We start from the raw sequence: 20,722 nt of genomic DNA on the forward strand, positions 1-20,722 counted from the left end.
AGTGCCCCACATTCTAAAAAGGTAAAAGGAACGGGAAGAGTAGAGACATCCAGTACACCAAAAGGGACTCAACCAAAAGGAGGCCACAATGGGCAAGGTCAAGTGAGAGAAATGCCTTCTGGTGGTCAAGTCATGACTCCTCAAATTAGTTGTGGCTACTATGGCAAGTCCAATCACGTGGAAAATGATTGTTGGAGGAAATCGGGAAAGTGTTTGTACTGTAGTAGTGCCGAGCATCAACTTGCAAGTTGTCCAAGAGTGCCGAAGGTAGAAGGTAGTATTCAAAGGCCAGAAAAGTTGGCATCTAAACAAACTAGTGCTGGAGGAAGTCGATCTAAAGCGACGACTAGAATTTATGCATTAGACCATCAACAAGTTTCCAATTCCGCTAAGGTCATTGAAGGTATGATTCTTGTTTTTCATTGCATAACTAAGGTTCTAAGTGACCCTGATACGACTCACTCTTTGTCAAACCCTACATTTATGAGTGGGGTAGACGTGAGGCCGATTAAATTACCCTATGATTTGGAAGTTAAAACGCCTATTGGGAAAAATCAAAGTTTAATTGCTAATTGAGTGAATAGAAATTATGAGTTATGGGTTGGAGAGTGTAAGTTGTTGATTGATCTGATAAGCATATCCAAGGTGCGAATTTCGAGGACAAAATTCTTTTTAAGGAGGAAAGGACGTGAGAACCCGAAAATTTTCTTATTTTTATCTTATTTTACTGGCTTATTTAATTATTTATTCACCCATTTTCTTCGAATAATTTATTTCAACCATTTTAAATCCATTTAATGGAGCAATGTCTCACTTATATTTTTAAAACGTCCCGTTAGCAAATTTAATTTTTCGGAGGCTCGTATAGCGAGAAATAGCGAGTACACGTTGTTCGGGGCAATATTCGATCCGAGAGTGTAATAAATTTGGAGAATTAAGAATGATTAATAGTAGACTAAGAAAAGTTAATTGAGGAATTAGAGGTGAGTGAGTTCAAAATTTCACTTTTACCGCGCGCAAGTCAATAGTTTCTCGATAGTCGTACCGCGCGACTAATTGGAGATTTGAGAAATTAATTCTAGACTCGTAGGTGTGACTAATTACAGCGTTAAAGGAATTACATTGGAAGATTAGTGCATGAGTGTATCAAACCCGGGAGAAAACGGTGGTACGAAACCCGCACGTGACACTATTTGAAGTTGACTTTTGCAAAGCTTCTTGGTCACAATTTTTTAAAGCTTCCAAGACGAGATTCATACCTACCAAACACTCTCTCTTTCTCTCTTGGTTGGCCAAAACCAGCAAAGGAAAAGGAAGAAGAAAACTCTTCATTTCAAGCTTCCATCTTGCTAGCAAAACTTCATCCAATCTTCTAGTTCTTGAAGAATCACTCTAGCTTGGAGAAAGACATCACCTTGTGGAGCTTTTTGGAGGAATTGTGGTGGAAAATCTGATTTCTCATCTAGAGTTAGAGGTAACCCTTGAACTCTACCAATCTTTCCATTTCCTTCAAGAAATCATGGTTGGTTTGCATGGGTTTACAACCCTAAGCAAGGAATAGGCTAGCGGACTTGAGGTGTTTCATTTCTTGCTTTAATCTTTAGGCTAGTGGTCTTGAGGTGGATTTTAGGTAGCTGACTTGAGGATTAAAGTGCTTGATTATTGTGTTTATGTGTTATATGAAAGGTTTACGGTTAGAAAATGAAGAGAAAGTTGGGAAATTGGTGAGATGTGTGCTGGCCGAAACTGTCCTGCTATTATCTTGCTTGCATTTCGAAATTTAGATGGTTATTTGACTGTGAAATTGAGTGATATATGTTGTATATTGTGTGTAGAAAGTGTCTACCAAAAATCGTTTCAATTGGTTGCTCAAAACTAGAGCTTTCAAAAAAGAAAGAAATCTGGAAATGGTGATCTGGGCAGCCGAACAGTACCTCTTTATTTAAACGTAACTTTCTGTGCAAAATTTGAAATTGAGTGCCTTTAGCTGAATTTCAAACTAGACATTCATAACTTTCCAATGGTATACAACTCATCTTCTAGTTCGAACTGAGTGAACCGTAGTGATCTAACAAAGTTGACTGTCCTGTTGTGACTGTCTGTCCGAGAGAAATGGAGAAGCTGCATCTTGTGGCTCTATTTTCTCTCATTTGTGAACTGATTTTGGAAATGACTCTTTCTGATGAAATGTAGAATTCTGAACCTAGTTTCCAACGCCACCAACCATTCTTAATTTGAACTTGTATTGAGTGAGATGTGGTCTGATTTCGAAAGTGCAACAAAGCTGGGAAACTGGACAGTTTTTCCCTTCTTACTAGCCGAATGGTCAAACTTGTTTTGAGATGTTTTGTTCCAAAAATTTTGATGTCAATTTCTTAGTAAATGTTTATAGGACCCTGGTTTCAAAATGGATTGAATTGGGGCTGATTTCATTGTGCAAAACGTTTGGAAAAGAAAGAAAAGCAGGAGGGCAGATTAGCCTTGAAACATTTTTCGAACTTTGGTCGTTTCGTTAACGGCCTTCCCACGTGAGTTTTTGCGTGAAATTTGATAGGAAAGTAGTCCACTTATGGAAGTTTAAGTGTACCAAAATTGGTGTAATTTGATTACCATTTCGATACCCAAATAACGTGCCAAAGATGGCTCTTCAAATCTGGAAATTTCTGATCAGCGTACAAAATTCAGCCGACTATAAGCTACTATATCTTGATGCTCAAAACTCCGAATTTAGTTCCGTTTGTTATGTTTGAAACCTTGTTTGAAACTCTTACCATTTTAGGAATTTCAAGGGTTGATTCACTTTTTGTGAATTATACCGAATTTCCAAAGATTGCTGGAAAACCAAGACTGGTTCAAACCTGTCTTATTGGAACTGAAACTTTGAGCTGAAAAATGAGTGCCTTCTGTTTAGAATCTTGGAAAAGTGTCTTCTAGAACTTTTAGTACTCCGAACGTAGTTTCAAATAGTGTAGAGTTTTCCATTTTTGGACACGCCAAACTCAAGATTTGATTTTTCCAAGTTTGTCACTTAAAGCTGAAATTTCCCGATTTCTTATGAAATGAGCTTTTGAAGACTCGTCACCTTATCTTGATAACGATGGACTGTTTTAAACTCAATTTCATGGAAGAGGCAAGGCTCTCTTGGGACTTTGACTCCTCACTTTTGAAACTCGATTTTCGAGATATTAAAGTTCTCTTTTAGGGCATTGACCTAATCTAAACAAGTGTACATTCTTTCTTGGTTAATGCATGGTTGTGAGTGAAAGTTACTCGTATTTGCTCAGGCACTCAAGAGGATTTTCAAAAGAATCTCAGAGCGGACGCCTAAAAGCTTACTGGCTCACTTACTCACTTTTTGACTTGGTGAGTGTCAAGTGTATTAAGTGTTGCTACGTGCTTAATTGTTCTCATAAATTGAGTATTTTGAAAGTGTCGAGTCGAGTGTGTACTTTATCGCACTCATTCTCTCTTAAGTGAATTATATTTGAATTGTATGAAGTGAATTGCTAAGTGAATAAAGTGAAGTATCACAATAGTGAATCATGCTATGGTTGAATCAATGTCGATTGGAGTGAATCTCCTCGACTTAAATTTATAATAGTAGGGAGCACCCAAACTCATCGGCCGACCTTGCGACTCGAGCCGGCATGGGCTTGGTCGTGAAGCTTGGTGAGTTATGAGAAAAATTGTATAAACTTGATCTATTTGAGAGATCTCGCTTGGCATACTCGAGTAGTATCGCCTTATATAAAAGAAGAGCGGATCCGGAACAGGGAGTGTAACGGTGAACGGGGAAGAGTAAGTGAAGTTCTACGGACTTAATACCCACCCGGTTGATGGAGTGTCATCATGAGGAAGTATTTGATCAAGTCTTGGTGAAACAAGTGGAATCTAACTCCTGAGAGCTCCTGTATCCTTATTGAATGTGTGTTATTATTATTTATGAATTACTTGAACTTTCTTGTTTTAATTCTCATACAAATGCCATGGTTATGTGAACTATGTGTTTGCATATTTTCTTGGCCTCATTGAGCGTCAGCTCACCCCATTAGCTTTGTTTTCCTTAACAGGAGCTTGGAATGGAAAGAATTTTTGGAGAAGCCGGTTTGATTACTTTTGATTAGTATTTTGGGTTGTATTTAATTAACCGACTTCTAGTGATTGTACTTTTGGGGAAAGTGATGTTGATACGTTCCTCGATCAACATGTTTCGAGACACGTAGCACGTTTGCCCAAGGATCTAGCGAGGTTGTCCAACGCTTGGATTGCGGGACCTAGAATCAAACGGACGACACGATTTGATTAAAGGCGGTAGAACGGCGACTCCGATGAAGGTGAATACTCCAGGGAATAGGCCGGTAGAACAATCAGGGATAAGACGCAAGATTGCTCCATAACCCTTGCTAGAAGCAAATAAAGGCTCGAATCTCTCTCTCAAGAAGAATCGAAAATATGCAAAACTTTATTGATAAAACGTCTACCTCTAATGCATACAGAGCAAGCCTTTATATAGGCAAACTAACGAAACCCTAATGCTAGTAAAAAAGAAATAAAGGTTCGGCCAGGCCTTGGACAAGGTGGGCCGAATCCATGACTCAACAAGCCCTACAACTAGTAACTAATCCAAATAATAACTTGAAAGCTCAAGACTAAAAAGGCCCAACAATTGGCCGACTCCCTTTAATTGGAAAAACTACAAAGACTAATTAGTGGGCTAGAGCCCAAACTAACAACCATCACTTGGCTCCTCGTGGGCTTGGATCAATGTGTAGGTAACTTGATTAACATCCTTCAAGCCTTCAAGGTCCAGCCACCCGTGCACACATCAGTCCCCTCCACTTGAGAAGGATTTGTCCTCAAATCTGGATGGAAATGAATGATACTAACAAGAGTTAGTAGTATGACACCTCAAATCGACAGTGCGCTTGGAGGTCAGCCACGTTGGGAACAAATGAAAGGTCACGAGCCAAGTTAAATGCCGTTTGGTCAGCTTCATGAGGCTCTCAAACAAGGACATGCGCCAAGATAGGAAAGAGCTTGTGTAAGGCTCGTGAAAATTCCAGTTAGCAATCCAAAGCTCTCTAATCAGCCTTCGGCCATGGATTGTCATATTGTCACCTGGTTGTCACTGATGTGGCACAACTTGCCTATCTGGACGTGGAACATTGAACTAATCGGGTTGCACTTCCCTAGAAGCACGAACCAGCAAGGTAAGACCAATATTCTGATCTTGATTGACACATTTCTGGGCATCACCCGACATAAGTGGTAGCAATGAAGTGAAACGCACTCCATACGAATCGCATGAATTTGTGCAAGTTGGAGTTGGTAAAGTAAGCTCGCGGTGATCAGCTTTTGGACACGTGAAGAAGCACGAACATGCACCAATTTTAGCAGGAATAAGCATGAAATTGGGTTGCAAGTCTTTAATCATAGCTTGAAAATTTTGGACAGCGTTACAACCTAAAAAACAAAATAACCTTCAACTTCAAACAATTCAGAAATCAAGTAAAGAACTAATGGGACATTATTAGCTATATGGTAAGAAGGTGTAGAACAAGATTTAAATGAGAAAACTCTCTTTGGCACTTCAATATTCCTTCCACCATTTGATTCAACTTGAGATTCCAGTGCTAGTCCTTTACATTTCTCATCAACACCTACACAAGAGCAACAAGAGTTAGTGCTAGTAACATGATCAAAATAAGGCAAAGGTGATGAATGAACCATAGGTAGAGAACAAGCAGTAGAATCTGGAATTTTCCTTTTAAGATGAGCTCGAATGAATCCTCCAATGGCACGGACAGGTTTGAATGGACATTGTTCCATGAATTGATACCAAAGAGATTTAGTTCCTAGAAGACAAACCCCATGGAAACTCACAAAGTGTCCAAGTGACTTGGGAATGGAACATGCCATGACCAACTCTACTTGACTTTATTTAAGCTGCACAAAAGAAGAGGTACTAAACAAAACACATGTTAGCCGGTTAGCAAACAAAATGTTCACACTTTCAGCCTTTGTAAACACGGTCAGCCCCTCCTCTAACTCTTCACTAAGGCCAAATTATTCTTGCCTTTTCCCCCTCCATTCTTCTCGGGCCATTGCTCACTCATTGTTTATGAGGTTTGATTTTCATTGTCTAGCTCATGTTCATGGCTCGGTTGCAACTCATTCATATTTGGCTCTTCAATCAACGAGAAACTAGAATGAAATTTTTCTTTATTAGCACCGGTTGACACATGATTAAGTTGCTCCAAGTGTGAATCCAACACTTGGCTAATTCTTTCCATCATAGAATCAACCAATGCTTTAGTCCGACTTCAGAAATCATCGCTTGATTCACGAAGCTTTGACTCAATTCGAGAATTCTCAAACTCCTTGTCTTGATTGTCAAGACACTTCTTAGATGAATCTCGTTGGCTTGAGGTGGACCTCAATTTAGAGGCTTGGCGCAAACTTCTTTGCTCCTTCTCATATTCAGCACAATCTCGTTTATACCCTTCATATACACGCGAAGCATGGTAACGTTCCATCTCCTCCCGAAACTCATGTTGTGAACTAGAGGGCTTGGGAGTAGGCCGCTTGGAACCCCTCCTCTTAAGAGGCTCATTCTCCAAGAATTCTTGGTTGTATGAGTAAGATTCCTCATGACACACAAGCTCACGTGTATGTGCTCATCACTCGTGTATCATTCAAAGCACTCAAATAAGCTTACCAAAATTCCTTACCTTGCCGGTTTGAGTAGTTGAGAAATGCCGCGTAAAAATCTAAAAATTGTTCACCCAACTTTAGCACAAGAGTAACCGGGAACAAAAACACAATTTGGAAACAATTCGGGCACGATGGTGTAAGGTTTTGGCAATTTCCTAAGGCAGACAGATTTGGAATACGCGAGAATGGAAAATGAAATAAGCAAATGCGGGATTTGGAAGTTTCCTAATTTAAATGGACTTAGTCAAGTGGAAATAGGAGAGTTATCCAAGCTGTCCACTTAGTTTCCTAATTGAATTTGGAAACAAGTTAGTTTTTGGTAACTCTTTGGAAAACCTTTTCTTCTTGTAACAACGTTTAGAAACTTCCAAATTCTACTCCAAGAAGGATTGCACAAATCAGATTTGGTTTAGGAAACCTTTTGGGAAACCCCTTTCCTTCTCGTAACAACTTTAGAAGGTTCCAAATTCTACTCCAAGAAGGAATTCACAAATCAGAAATTTCCTTCCCACAATTCGGTTGCCTTCCCTTTATTTTTTCTCTCTTGTTGTGTTTTGCCAACCGATCCTTCCTTCTCTCTTTTTTTTTCGTTTCTGTTTTGTTCCCTTTTTTTTTTTACTTGTAACAAACCAACACAACACAAAGATTTGATCGAATGGATTATTGTTTTTCCAGATTTGTGTTCGGTCAATTCAATCACACAAGAAACCTTCCAGATCCTCAAGATCCTTCAAGAACTCCCAAGTAAGTTATCAAGAACTTCAAGAACTTCAAGATTGTGGTTAAGAAATTCAAGAAACTCAAGATTCTTGTAGGTTCTCTTCAAGATTCACAAATACCAACAAGTTTTACCAAAATTCAGATTTGAAAAATAAGTAAACAACTTGGATGAAGCAAGCAATACTTGGAAAGATTTGAAACAAAGAAACCTTAGCACAAATGAAACCCTAGCCGCAAGTAGAAACCCTAGCCGCCGCCCCACTTGTTTTCTTATTGCTCAAGTGATGACTAACGACCAAGAACCTTACGGTAAATTTTGGACAGAAATTATCAACAAACAAGACATAAACACAAAAGAGATAACACAACAACAAATTTTCTGTTCGGATGAACAGTAATATGAACAGTGCCGGTAAACAGTAATGGTGAACAGTAACGGTGAACAGTGACGTTTTTTTTTTTAAACAAGGTAGCGGACAAAACACAGAAACCCTACGACACAACTACAAAAAATAAGGATATAACGAAAGATACCTCCACCTAAGCTCTGATACCAACTGATACGTTTCTCGATCAACACATTTCGAGACACGTAGCACGTTTGCCCAAGGATCTAGCGAGATTGTCCAACGCTTGGATTACGGGACCTAGAATCAAACGGACGACACGATTTGATTAAAGGCGGTAGAACGGCGACTCCGATGAAAGTGAATACTCCAGGGAATAGGTCGGTAGAACAATCAGGGACAAGACGCAAGATTGCTCCATAACCCTTGCCAGAAGCAAGTAAAGGTTCGAATCTCTCTCTCAAGAAGAATAAAAAATATGCAAAACTTTATTGATAAAACATCTACCTCTAATGCTTACAGAGCAAGCCTTTATATAGGCAAACTAACGAAACCCTAATGCTAGTAAAAAGGAAATAAAGGTTCGGCCAGGCCTTGGACAAGGTGGGCCGAATCCATGACTCAACAAGCCCTACATCTAGTAACTAATCCAAATATTAACTTGACGGCTCAAGACTAAAAAGGTCCAACAGTTGGCTGACTCCCTTTAATTGGAAAAACTACAAAGACTAACTAGCGGGCTAGAGCCCAAACTAACTACCATCACTTGGCTCCTCGTGGGCTTGGATCAATATGTAGGTAATTTGATTAACATCCTTCAAGCCTTCAAGGTCCCGCCACCTGTGCACACATCAGATGTACTTTTGAGAACTTGTGTTGTAAGATTTGAATATTTAATTTAGGAAGCGATTTTTTTTCGTTTCGACTTTTATTATTTGGTTGTTATCTTTAAATTTGAATTGAATTGTATCGAGTCCTGGTGAGAGTTTGGCAGGCATTCCGCGGATACCCTTGGGTTCGCCCTTGGGAGAAGTGGGGGCGTCACACATCCTTAACAAGACAAGAAAATAATAAGTAACACTTTCAAGTAAAAGGATACAATTTTTGCTCACGTGAACCAATTCGCTGGCACGTTGTCCCGAATCCATTGACACTCCATCAACCTTGGATAAGCAATAATAGTAATGTCCGTAGATCACCACTTAACTCCAGTCTCCATCCATCGATCAACCCTCTACCAGACCCGAACTCCCCATGTATATTGGGTGGTAATACTCGAGTATACCGTATCAAGTGTGATAAATGATAAACACTACCCAAGGTTCATCAATCTACTCAATTAAATCTGTCGCGCCCCATTTTTAAATAAAATAAATAAAAAAATAACATGTTTGAAAAAAATTAATTTTTGATTTATTTTTTGTGAAAAATGAGTTTTGATTTTTAGAAAATAAATAAAGAAAAAATGCCTAAGTGGGACTAAAAAATGCGACGATTTTGGCCCAAAATAATAGTTTAAAAGGGATTTTTAATAATAAAGAATAGGAGTCGCCACTTGGTATTGAGTTAAGGTGTACCAAGTCACCTAAAATGAATTTGAAATAAAAAAGTAGAAAAACTCTTTTAAAACGATTCCAAGTCTTCGAAAATCAGAGAAAAGTATTCGGGAGTCACGTTTGAAGAAAGAGAAGGCAAGCATAAAATCCAAGGCACCCTTTCAACCTAACCTAGAGCTAGTTGCGTGATTTAGTCAAAAGTTTTCTTATTTTAACCTAAGAATTTATCACATTTGGATATCACTATATGGATGCAAAACCTAACCCTAGGAGGATATCGGGGGGTCGGAATATCTCTTGCAAGTTTAATTGGTGCAAATCACATTAATTTTGATGCCCAAGAGTGACTCTTTGAAGAAGTCACGAATGTGCAAAAGATGAGACTCGAAGAAAAGAAAGAAAATAAAATAATAATATCCAAATATACATGACCTAAGGGAATGTATCATAATGGGTGCGGGGAACTAATATTCGTGATTTTAATTTTCCCTTTAATAGAGGGAATACGAGCGTGCTAAGACTTAGAGAGCCATACTCGTCCACATCCCATATTCGAGGGATTAATTCTCCTAATTTAATCAGACAAATGATCTAACCTATTTCTAACTTAAATGAAAATGCAATTCTAATCACATGTCTCACACGTAGGGATAAAGGATATACATATAAGGGAAATGCCATGCAAAATGGTAAAAACCCTAAAAAGTAGAAAATATGCATGAAATGTCGTGATTGGTCACACAAACATGATCTAATGCGCGGATGTTTCCTAAGGGGTCTAGCATTGGACTAGCCCATGTCTATAAGTTCTCACTAGCGTTGGACTAACGAGAAATTAGAAAGGAGGGTCATAACTAGCATTGGACTAGTGTGGAATCGAAAAAAGGGGCCACAACTAGGGTTGGACTGGTATGGTGACATCATGCATTTATTACAATCAAATAAATCATGTACAACATATTAATCTTGATCCCTATATTTTGATGTTTACAAAACAATGGATAATACTAATATCTCTTCAAGAAATATTTTCAATTATGAAGCAAATCAGATTCAAAGATCAAGTGCAAATGAAAGGGACAAAGACTGCTGAAAGCTGTCGGATGCTTGGTTCAGACGTCCAATAATCATTGCGCAACTTCGGACGCATGAAGAACTCTACCACCGGACGTCCAAAGGAAATAAGACATTCCCCCTGACTCACTGACCTTGATCGGACACAAGTATCGAACGTCCGATAGGATCGTTTAAATTTGACGAAAGCTGTCGGACGCTCACTAAGACAATACCGGACATCCGATAGAATTGAGATATTCCTTCTAACTCATTGTCTGCTTTCGGACGCAAGCACCGGACGTCCGATAGAATTGAAGAAGATTTTTCAAACTCACTGCCTGCTGTCGGACGCAAGAAACCAGACTACCGGACGTCCGATACTCCAACGGCTAGTTGACTCTTCAGCTACTTTCTATCCATTGGAAGCATTAATGAAGCACTTTCTTGGTCTCCTATAAATAGAGCATGGTCAGAAACTTCAAATAACTTTTGCACATTGAAGATACAAAAGATTTAGAGTAGTTTTAGTGAGAAAACACTCTCCAAAAAAGATTTGTAGCCTTGGTGGTGTGAAGTTCGTTGTAAAATTTTCATTTGTGAGTGAATACCTCAATAGTGTAACTCTATGAGGGTTGTCCTGAGAGATAGTAAAACTTCCTTACTTGACCGAGTGGAACTTGGGATGAGGAGGAAGTGAACCTTCCTTTGTACACAAGATTGGTTGTACTTCATCAACTTGAAGAAACTTGTTCTATAAATTGATCTAGAAGCTCAAGAGGAGTTTGGTAGTCAATTGGTTTGCAATTTATCCCTTCTTATTTACTTATTGGTATATTGTGATCCTTTAATTGCTTATCTCTTCTACTCCCAAGCAATCGTACTTTCTTACTAATTCCTACATTGTGTGGTCACTTAGAAAAGAGGGTAAATTTCATTTTGAGCAAAAAGTGCTCATAACTTGATTAGCTTTTTAATCTACCTAATTCACCCCCTCTTAGGTTGTTTTCGATCCTAACAATTGGTATCAGAGCTTGGTCTCCTTGAGATTAAGTTCAATCGGTTTATGAGTAAAAATGACAACCAATAATGCCTTATTTTTTGAAGGACATTCTGTCATTAGACCACCTATGTTTAATTGGTCAAATTATGTGAGTTGGAAAGAAAGAATGATTATGTTTTTGCAATCAATTGATATTGAATTGTGGTTTATTATTAGTGAAGGTCCATATGATGCCTCTCTTATAGATAAAAATACTCATAGATCTAGACAAAAAACAAGAAGCGAACTGATTGCTGTGGATAGAGCTTATCTCACCTTAAATGCCATGAATGTGTTATATTGTGCTTTAAACTCAAATGAATCTATTAGAGCCAAGGGTTGCAAGTCAGCTAAAGAAATTTGGGACAAACTTAAAGAAATTCATGAAGGTAGTGAGAATGTTAGAGAACAAAAGAAATCTATCTTAGTTACTAAATATGAGTCGTTTAAGATGGAGTCTCATAAAAATATTGATCAAATGTATTGTAAATTCAATGATCTCATTAAGGATTTAGAAGTGTTGGAAAAAGAATACTCTCTAGGTGAGAAAAATAGAAAAATCCTGAATGCTTTGTCCAAAGATTGGGAAAGTAAAGTGACTGTTATTGAAGAGGCTAAAGATTTGAATACTATACCTATTGAATCACTTATTAATTCTCTGATCTCGTATGAGTTGAAACTTAAGACTAAGGTACAAGAGAAAGAAAATGCAAAGGTAAGAAGGAGCATTGCTCTAAAAGCATCTCAAGATGAAGATGATTCAGCTTCCTTGGATGGAGAAGATGTGGAAGTTGATGACAGTGATCTTGTTCTCATTACAAGAAGTTTCAAGAGGATTCTCAACAAAAGGAGATTTAGAAGAGGAGGATCTAGCAATTCAGATTCTAATCAATTCAACAATGCAAGAAACAAATGAAGATATGAGGCCAACAAAAAGCAAGGTGATAAATGCTATGAATGTGGCCAACTTGGACACTACATGAGTGAGTGTCCAATGAAGAAGAGGAACGGTGAAAGAAAACCAAGATTCAACAACTTCCACTTCACATGGAATGGATGCAACTCTGATGGTGAAATTGAAGAGGAAGATGAATCTGCTCAATTGGCTTTCATGGCCATTGGAGATGATGAGGTAACAACTTGTAACTCTCAATTTGATAGTGACGATGAAACTGATGATGATCTTGAATCTTTCATTAAAAAGTTGCATGATAGTTTGAAAGAATCTTATGCTAGAAACAAGGAATTAAAATACAAAATTAGTTTTCTTCTTCATGATAATACATGCCTTATTCAAGAAAACAAGATGCTGAAAACTGAAAATGATTTCTTGAAAAAGAATGAGATTGATTTACAAAATAAGTTTGATAGAAAAACAAGGCTTTGTGAAATGTTCAAAAAGGAGCAAGGTGATTTGAAAAGAAAAATGAATAATTTAAATGAGTTGCTCCAATATAAAAAATAAAACTATTTTCAAGTAAATGAAACAAAAACTCATTTTGGCACTCATGGCACTCCGGTGTAAATAATTTTGGCACTCCGGTGTAAATAATTTTGTAAGATTTATTAAACCTGGTTTTGCAAATAACTCTTTAGTTATGTGTAATTTTTGTTGTCAGAAAAGTCACATGAAAAGTGATTGATATGTGAGGAAAAACATGAGAAGAGGCATGAAATGCATATGGATAGTTAGACATGATATTAACTCACAAGAACCCAAAAATTAAAGGGTACCAAATATTAGTTCTTGAACTCTTGAGTAGGTGAACCTGGTGAACATCATCAAGGAATCAAAATAGTTCGTAGGCAGTTGATACTCAAGACACATGACCGGTGATCCATCACATTCATTAAATTCAAGCCAAAATCAAGTGGCAAAATGACATTTGGAGATGATATAAAAGCAAAAAATTAGAGTAAGAGATGTTGGTAAGAATGATCAGATTTTTGTTCATAACGTTCTTTTGTAATTTTTTTTTTAATATTTCTGATATTTTGAACTGAGTTTCCTTTGATATTTTTAATAATTAATGGATTTCGGTTGATATGAATGTGGGTATGAATGTTGGTTTCATTGATGTTCATTGTTATTTTTGGTCTCTTTTGATGTGATTTTTCTGTTATTGACTGATGATGGTTGCAGCTACTGTTCTTTTTATGGCAATTACTCTCTACTTTTATGATGACAAAAAGGGGGAGAAATTATAAAATAGATGTGGTTTGGGATGCAATTAGTAAGGGGGAGTTCATTTGATGCTGGTTTGAGATGCTATGAGTAAAGGGGAGTTTCTCCTCATTTTCCTTCCTTCCATCCATTGTTTTGTCATCATCAAAAAGGGGGAGAATGTTGATCTTGATCCCTATCTTTTGATGTTTACAAAACAATGGATAATACTAATATCTTTTCAAGAAATATTTTCAGTTATGAAACAAATTAGATTCAAAGATCAAGTGCAAATGAAAGGGACAAAGGCTGCTGAAAGCTGTCGGACGCTTGGTTCGGACGTCCGATAATCATTACGTAACTTCAGACGCAGGAAGAACTCCACCACCGGACGTCCGAAGGAAATAAGACATTCCTCTTGACTCACTGATCTCGATCGGACGTAAGTATCGGACGTCTGATAGGATCGTTCAAATTCGACGAAAACTGTCGGACGCTCACAAAGACAATACCGGACGTCCGATAGAATTGAGATATTCCTTCTAACTCATTATCTGCTTTTGGATGCAAGTACCGGGCGTCCGATAGAATTGAAGAAGATTTTTCAAACTCACTGCTTGCTGTCGGATGCAAGAAACCAGACTACCAGACGTCCGATACTCCAACGGCTAGTTGACTCTTCAGCTGCTTTCTATCCGTTGGAAGCAGTAATGAAACACTTTCATGGTCTCCTATAAATAGAGCATGGTCAGAAATTTCAAATAACTTTTGCACATTGAAGATACAAAAGATTTAGAGTACTTTTAGTGAGAAAACACTCTCCAAAGAAGATTTGTAGTCTTGGTGGTGTGAAGTTCATTGTAAACTTTTCATTTGTGAGTGAATACCTCAATAGTGTAACTCTGTGAGGGTTGTCCTGAGGGATAGTAAAACTTCCTTACTTGACCGAGTGGAACTTCGGGTGAGAAGGAAGTGAACCTTCCTTTGTACACAAGATTGGTTGTACTTTATCAACTTGAAGAACCTTGTTCTATAAATTGATCTACAAGCTCAAGAGGAGCTTGGTAGTCAATTGGTTTGCAATTCTTCCCTTCTTATTTACTTATTGTTATATTGTAATTTTTTAATTGTTTATCTCTTCTACTCCCAAGCAATCGTGCTTTCTTACTAATTGCTACATTGTGTGGTCACTTAGAAAATAGGGTAAATTTTATTTTGAGCAAAAAGTGCCCATAACTTGATTAGCTTTTTAATCAACCTAATTCACCCCCTCTTAGGTTGTCTTCAATCCTAACACAACATAATAAAGCAAATAAACACATAAATCACATATAACACACAGCACATAAGCATGATATCTAGATGCAAGGCCCTAAGAAAGCGAGTAACACGTAAACACACAAGCATGCAAAACATACAAAGCAAATAAAAAGGAAAAAAAAAATCTAACTATTACACTTGGGGGACCTTAACTACAATCTAAAAGGGGAAAGAATGAAATAAAATAAAATAATAACCTAACTATTACAACACTTGGCATTTAAATGCCTCTCAAATAATTAAAAATTAAATTAAAATAAATATACAAAATCAAAACAATTAAAATAAAAACATTTAAAAGGCATGCAATTACATACATAAAAGTCACATAGGGGCACATAGGATCAAATAAAGGATAGATTGTAGCTCCCTTGAATTGGCGACCTAAGGAAATGGCAATTTTTCTTATTTACCCTCCAAAAAAAATAAAAAGGTCAAGGCATCACTTTAATTAACAAATAATCGCATGAAATGAAAACTAAACACAAAATTGAATCAATTAAAACATTTACATGCAAATAAACAACTCATATTCAAGAAATTAAAACAAACAAGGGCCTAATTGAACAATTATAAAAGTTTTAGGGGCTAAATCCCTATTATTACATATGTTAGGGTTAAAATTAAAGAAAACTAAAATAAAAGGACCAAATTGTAATTAAAATGAGGACCTAATCAAAAGAAAACTAAAGTTTTTAGGGTCATAGGATAATTAAGCTAACATTGAGGGGTTAAACTGCAATTTTTAGAAATTTATTCATTCATGCTTCGCAAAAGCTTTCTTCTTCGACACTAATTTCTGGGTTCTGCAATTGAAAGCCTATTCCGTGCATAAATCTTACGCAAACTAAAGCTTGGGAACCTATCAAACAAAAAACTCTTTAACAAATTCGACCCCCTTTGATTAACACAACCCAATCCTGGATATTAAACCATTAAAGATCAAAAGGACATCAGCTACCATTTAGTCTTTACTCATAGAAGAAAAACATCTAAATTGCACCCCTATTTCCTTAAACAGAGGGGTTCATACCCAAGGAAGAATAAGACAAAGAAAAAACCGAAATGGTGCAAACATAAGCATGTAAGAATCCCTCAAAACTCTGCTTTCTACCATTGAACTTGCTGACCATGTCATTTTCCTCACATGCAAAGTGCAGCAAAGTCATCTTTCAAGTATAATTTTCAATCAGGCATTTCATCGAACAGGTCAGGGGTATTAAAAATTTCACCAATTCTTTGCTCCATTGAAACTATAATCGGCCCCAAAATTTGTCAGAGACATAGAAATTCAGCCCAATCAATGCATAAAACATGTATGTTCAAAAATTGTGGACAATTAACAGGAAACTTGCACTAAGTAAAGCCACGGAAAACATGTTTCGAAGGCTTGAAAAGAACTGAAATTTAAAGAACAAGGACAGCTTACAGTGCTCTTGCTTGGTGAAATTTCGCAGGTAATGATGGTGGATTCGGTGAGCCTGCAACAAGCTGCAATTCTTCCACCAAGTTTTGCCTCTTTTCCTTTCCAGTTCCTTCCTCCTCTCCTCTGCTTTCTTTTTCCTTTCGTTTATCTTTCTTGCTCTCTTTCTCGTTTGATTCCCTCCCGAAGCTCTCTCAATTTCCAGATTTCCCCTCTTTTCCTCTTTGCTCTGTTTTTCTTTTCTTTCTGTTTTTCTTTCCCCATGCTTGGTTCCTCTCTCGCTCAGTCCCCCCCGTTTCTTCCTTGTTCACCACCCCTCTAGTTTTTCTCCTTTTTTCTCTGTTCTTCTGCCCCTCACTTAGCCTCTCTCTCTCGGTTTCCTCCCTTGTTTTTTTCCTTTTTCTTCCTTTTCTTCCTTTTGATCCCCCGTAGCCTCATCTTGCTTTCTTCCTTTGCTTTTTCTTTCACCCTTAGCCCCGACGAAACCCTTTTTCTTTTCTCCTTCTAGACTCTCGCTTCTCCCTTCAACCCTAGCCGCCAAGCTCCCTCCTCTTCCCCTTTCTTAGTTTCCTTTTTCTCTATCTCTTACTCTTGGTCCCTCTCTCTATTGCCTCCCTTTCCTTCTCAGCCGTCACCTTGCTTCTTAGATCCCCCTTGTTCCTTTTACTGGTTTTTCTTTTTGTTTTTGCTGCCCGTAGCTCTCTCTTTTGCTTTTTCTTTGCTTTTTTGTTTCCAAATTATTCTAGGCCTCCAAGTGTCTAGCCACCTAACCCCCCTTGCATGTGTTGTCAACCAAGAATGAGGACACTTGTCCTATTTGCATGCACTCCAATTGTCTAATGATCCCCTAATACACTTGTCTAATGATCCCCTTCACCTATCTTCTTATTTTTATTTATTTATTATATATTTTTTTCAAAATCAATTTAGGTAAACAACAAAAAATATTAACTCCTAATTGTAAATGCATTGCACAATTTTTATTTATCTTAAAAAAATGAATCTAAAAGGTTTAAAGACAAATTTTGAATTTTTGTAAGAATTTTTCCTTTTTTAGAAATTTAATGCAAAAATACCTTAAAAATGAAAATGATAAACTTAATTTATAAAAATAAGCAAAAATAAACACTAACTATCATTTAATTAATTAAAATAAAATATAACAAGAATAAAAATATAGCTAAAATTAAATTAAATAACAAATAAAGCTAAAATACAAAATAAAGCTAAAATTAAATTAAATAAATGAAATTTTGGTGTCTACAGATTACCCCTCTTTGTCTGAGTTTCGAAAAGATTTGAGGTAAAGACGTAGACACCAAATACTTGCCTGTATTTATTCTACTGCAAACTGAAATAAGCAAACATATAAAGGTTAGTGGAATACAACCCAAGCCTGCCAAGGTTAATGGAATAAAAATCAAACTCAACCGAGGTAAAAACAGTCAGTGGGATATAACCCAAACCTACCGAGATTGGTTTAAACTCAAACCCAACCAAGGTAAAAAGGGCCAATGGGATACAACCCAAATCTGCCGAGATTGGCGGGATAAAACTCAAGCCCAACCAAGGTAAAAACGGTCAGCAGGATACAACCCAAGTCTGTCGAGGGTAAAAACGGTCAGTGGGATACAACCCAAACCTGCCGAAGTTGGTGGGATAAAACTCAAGCCCAACCGAGGTAAAAACGGTCAACGGGACAAGCCCAACCGAAGTAAAAATGGTCAGCGGGATACAACCCAAACCTGCCGAGATTGGCGGGATAAAACTCAAGCCCAACCTGATGAGAATATAAAGACCAAGGCCCATTCAAGCACATGGGGAATTGGAAGATTCAAGTGAAGACTAGTTGATTGCACGAATGCTTGAGTTTAGTAGGATTATTTGATTTTCCTCGTTGATTTTGGTTATTTCTCGTTTTAAAAAGTCTAGGTAATTAAGATAGTTTAATTGCGGCCCATTTGTTAGTAAGTAAGGCCCAAAATCTTTCTTAAGTATGTAGGGTAGTTTGGTCAACTTTTGGATTAGGGTTAATGCTTGTAAGGGCTATAAATAGCCCCACTTCCTCTTTGTTTGGGGATCAGTTTTTGGCTATTAAATACAATTAGTGAGTTTTCACTTTCTCTTTGGCAAGAGAGTTGCCTTTGAATACTTGAGAATCTTCTCAAGTTATTCACCCGAACTTATCAATCGAGTATCTCCTTGATTGTGGCGTTCTACTACCTCCAATTTGGTTCGTTAATTCGAGTAGTTACGGGTTGAGATAATATCAAAATTGTTCGTGACTTCTAGGGATTAGTTGGGTCAAATTTCCGCTGCATAAGCCATGGTGTTTTGGTTGTCTAGATCGGGGTTTCACATCAGTTGGTACCAGAGCTAGTCGACAACCACCAGGTTATATCTTTTTTTTTTTCGTTTATTTCGAGTCATATATGTGTATCCCAATCTGTTCGTTTGTTTAGAACAAAAAAAAAATTATTACTGTTAATCATACTGTTCACCGACACTGTTCACAGACACTGTTCATCTCTACTGTTCACCGATATTGTTCATCGTTACTGTTCACCGACACTGTTCATAGTTACTGTTCATCCGAATACAAATCTGTCCAGCCTTGTTGTTTGTGTTATCCAACTTGTTTACTTGGTTTTCAAATCTGAATTTTGGCAAAACTTGTTGGAATTTTGTGAATCTTGAAGAGAACTTACAATAATCTTGAGCTTCTTGAATTCTTGACCACAATCTTGAAATTTCTGAAGTTCCTGACAACTTCCTTGAAAGTTCTTGAAAGATCTTGGAGTTTTTGGTAGTTATTATTTGTGGACTTCCTTGTTTTGTGTCGTGGTTGATAGTTGTAGTCAAGAAAAAAAAAACAGAAAACAAAAACGAAAAGAAAAAGAAAGAAAAGAGGAATCGGTTGGCAAGAAAAAAAAAAGGAAAGGAAAGAAAGTGGCAATCGAATTGTTTTGAATAGGGAACCAAATCTGATTTGTGTAATCTTTCTTGGAGTAGAATTTGGAAGTTACCAAAAGTTGTTTCAAGAAGATTACCAAAGGTTGTTTCAAGAAGGTTACCAAAAGTTGTTTCAAGAAGATTACCAAAAGTTGTTTCAAGAAGGTTACCAAAAGTTGTTCAAGAGGAAGAGGATTTTCAAAAGGTTTCCAAAAACTAACTTGTTTCCAAAATCAATTAGGAAACTAAGTAAAGCACTTGGATAACTCTTTGTACTCACTTGGACACTCTCTCTCCTACCTTTTTAGGAAACTTTCCTAAACTCTCTCATCCATTTTTTGGAAACTTTCCTATATTGTCTCATCCATTTTTAGGAAATTTTCCTAAACTCTCTCATCCATTTTTTTGGAAACTTTCCTAAATTCTCTCATCCATTTTTTAGGAAACTCTCCTAAAATTCTCTAATCTATTTTTAGGACCTTTCCTATATTCTCTCATCCACTTTAGGAAACTCTCCTATATTCTCTTCCTAGATTCTAGGAACACTTTCCTACATTTTCTCCTACATTCTTGTGATTACACTTGTGAAAAGGTTGGTAATGGTTGTTGGACTTGAGCAGCATTTCTCAACTCCCTAACCCAACAGGTAAAGGTATTTGGTAAGTCCATTAGAGTGACATCCATATACACGAGTGCGAGTGGATACACGTAAGGGAGCGTGAAAGGCAATATCTTCGGTTTCGTTGCTAACTTTTTGCAGGTTCCCTCATACGTCATGGCGAGTATAAGACGCATAAAAGCTAGCCCACAACATTGTCTTCCTGATCCTAAGGGAGTCAAAGAAGTGGCATTAAGTGGTGTAGATGAGCAATTGGATCTCGTCAAATCTCAGTTGCTTGGTTGGTTTTATACTCGTTGCGGTGTCAAAGATAAAATTTGTAGCTTGGCCATTGATGGTAGTTGTGAAGTCAATCTTGCAAGTGCTATCATGGTTGAGAAATTAAATCTTCCAACCATTGATCATCTTCAACCGTACAAGTTGACGAGCACTCATGGGGATGTTTGGGTTACTAAGCACACACTTGTACCTATTCAAATCGGCAAATATGTGGATGAGGTGTTGTGTGATGTAGTCCCAATTCAAGTGACACATGTGTTGTTGGGCAAAGCATGGATGTCGAGGCGAGAAGTTAAAATTGATGGACATACTAATAAGTATTCCTTCTTATTTAATAGTCGTCGTCTTGCACTTGTATCACTTACTTATGACCAACTTTGTATTGATCTAGCATGGCTGAAAATTGAGCTTGAGCGTTATAGAATGGAGAAAAAGCTAGATGAGGGAATTGTGCCTGCAGAGGTAAAACCCGAGGAAGTTGAAAGTAATGAGATAAAAGGGTCAGCTGTTGAACTAGAAAAAGAGATGGAAAA

The sequence above is a fragment of the Coffea eugenioides genome, chromosome 5, assembly GCF_003713205.1.
Source record: "Coffea eugenioides isolate CCC68of chromosome 5, Ceug_1.0, whole genome shotgun sequence".
Lineage (NCBI taxonomy): Eukaryota > Viridiplantae > Streptophyta > Magnoliopsida > Gentianales > Rubiaceae > Coffea > Coffea eugenioides.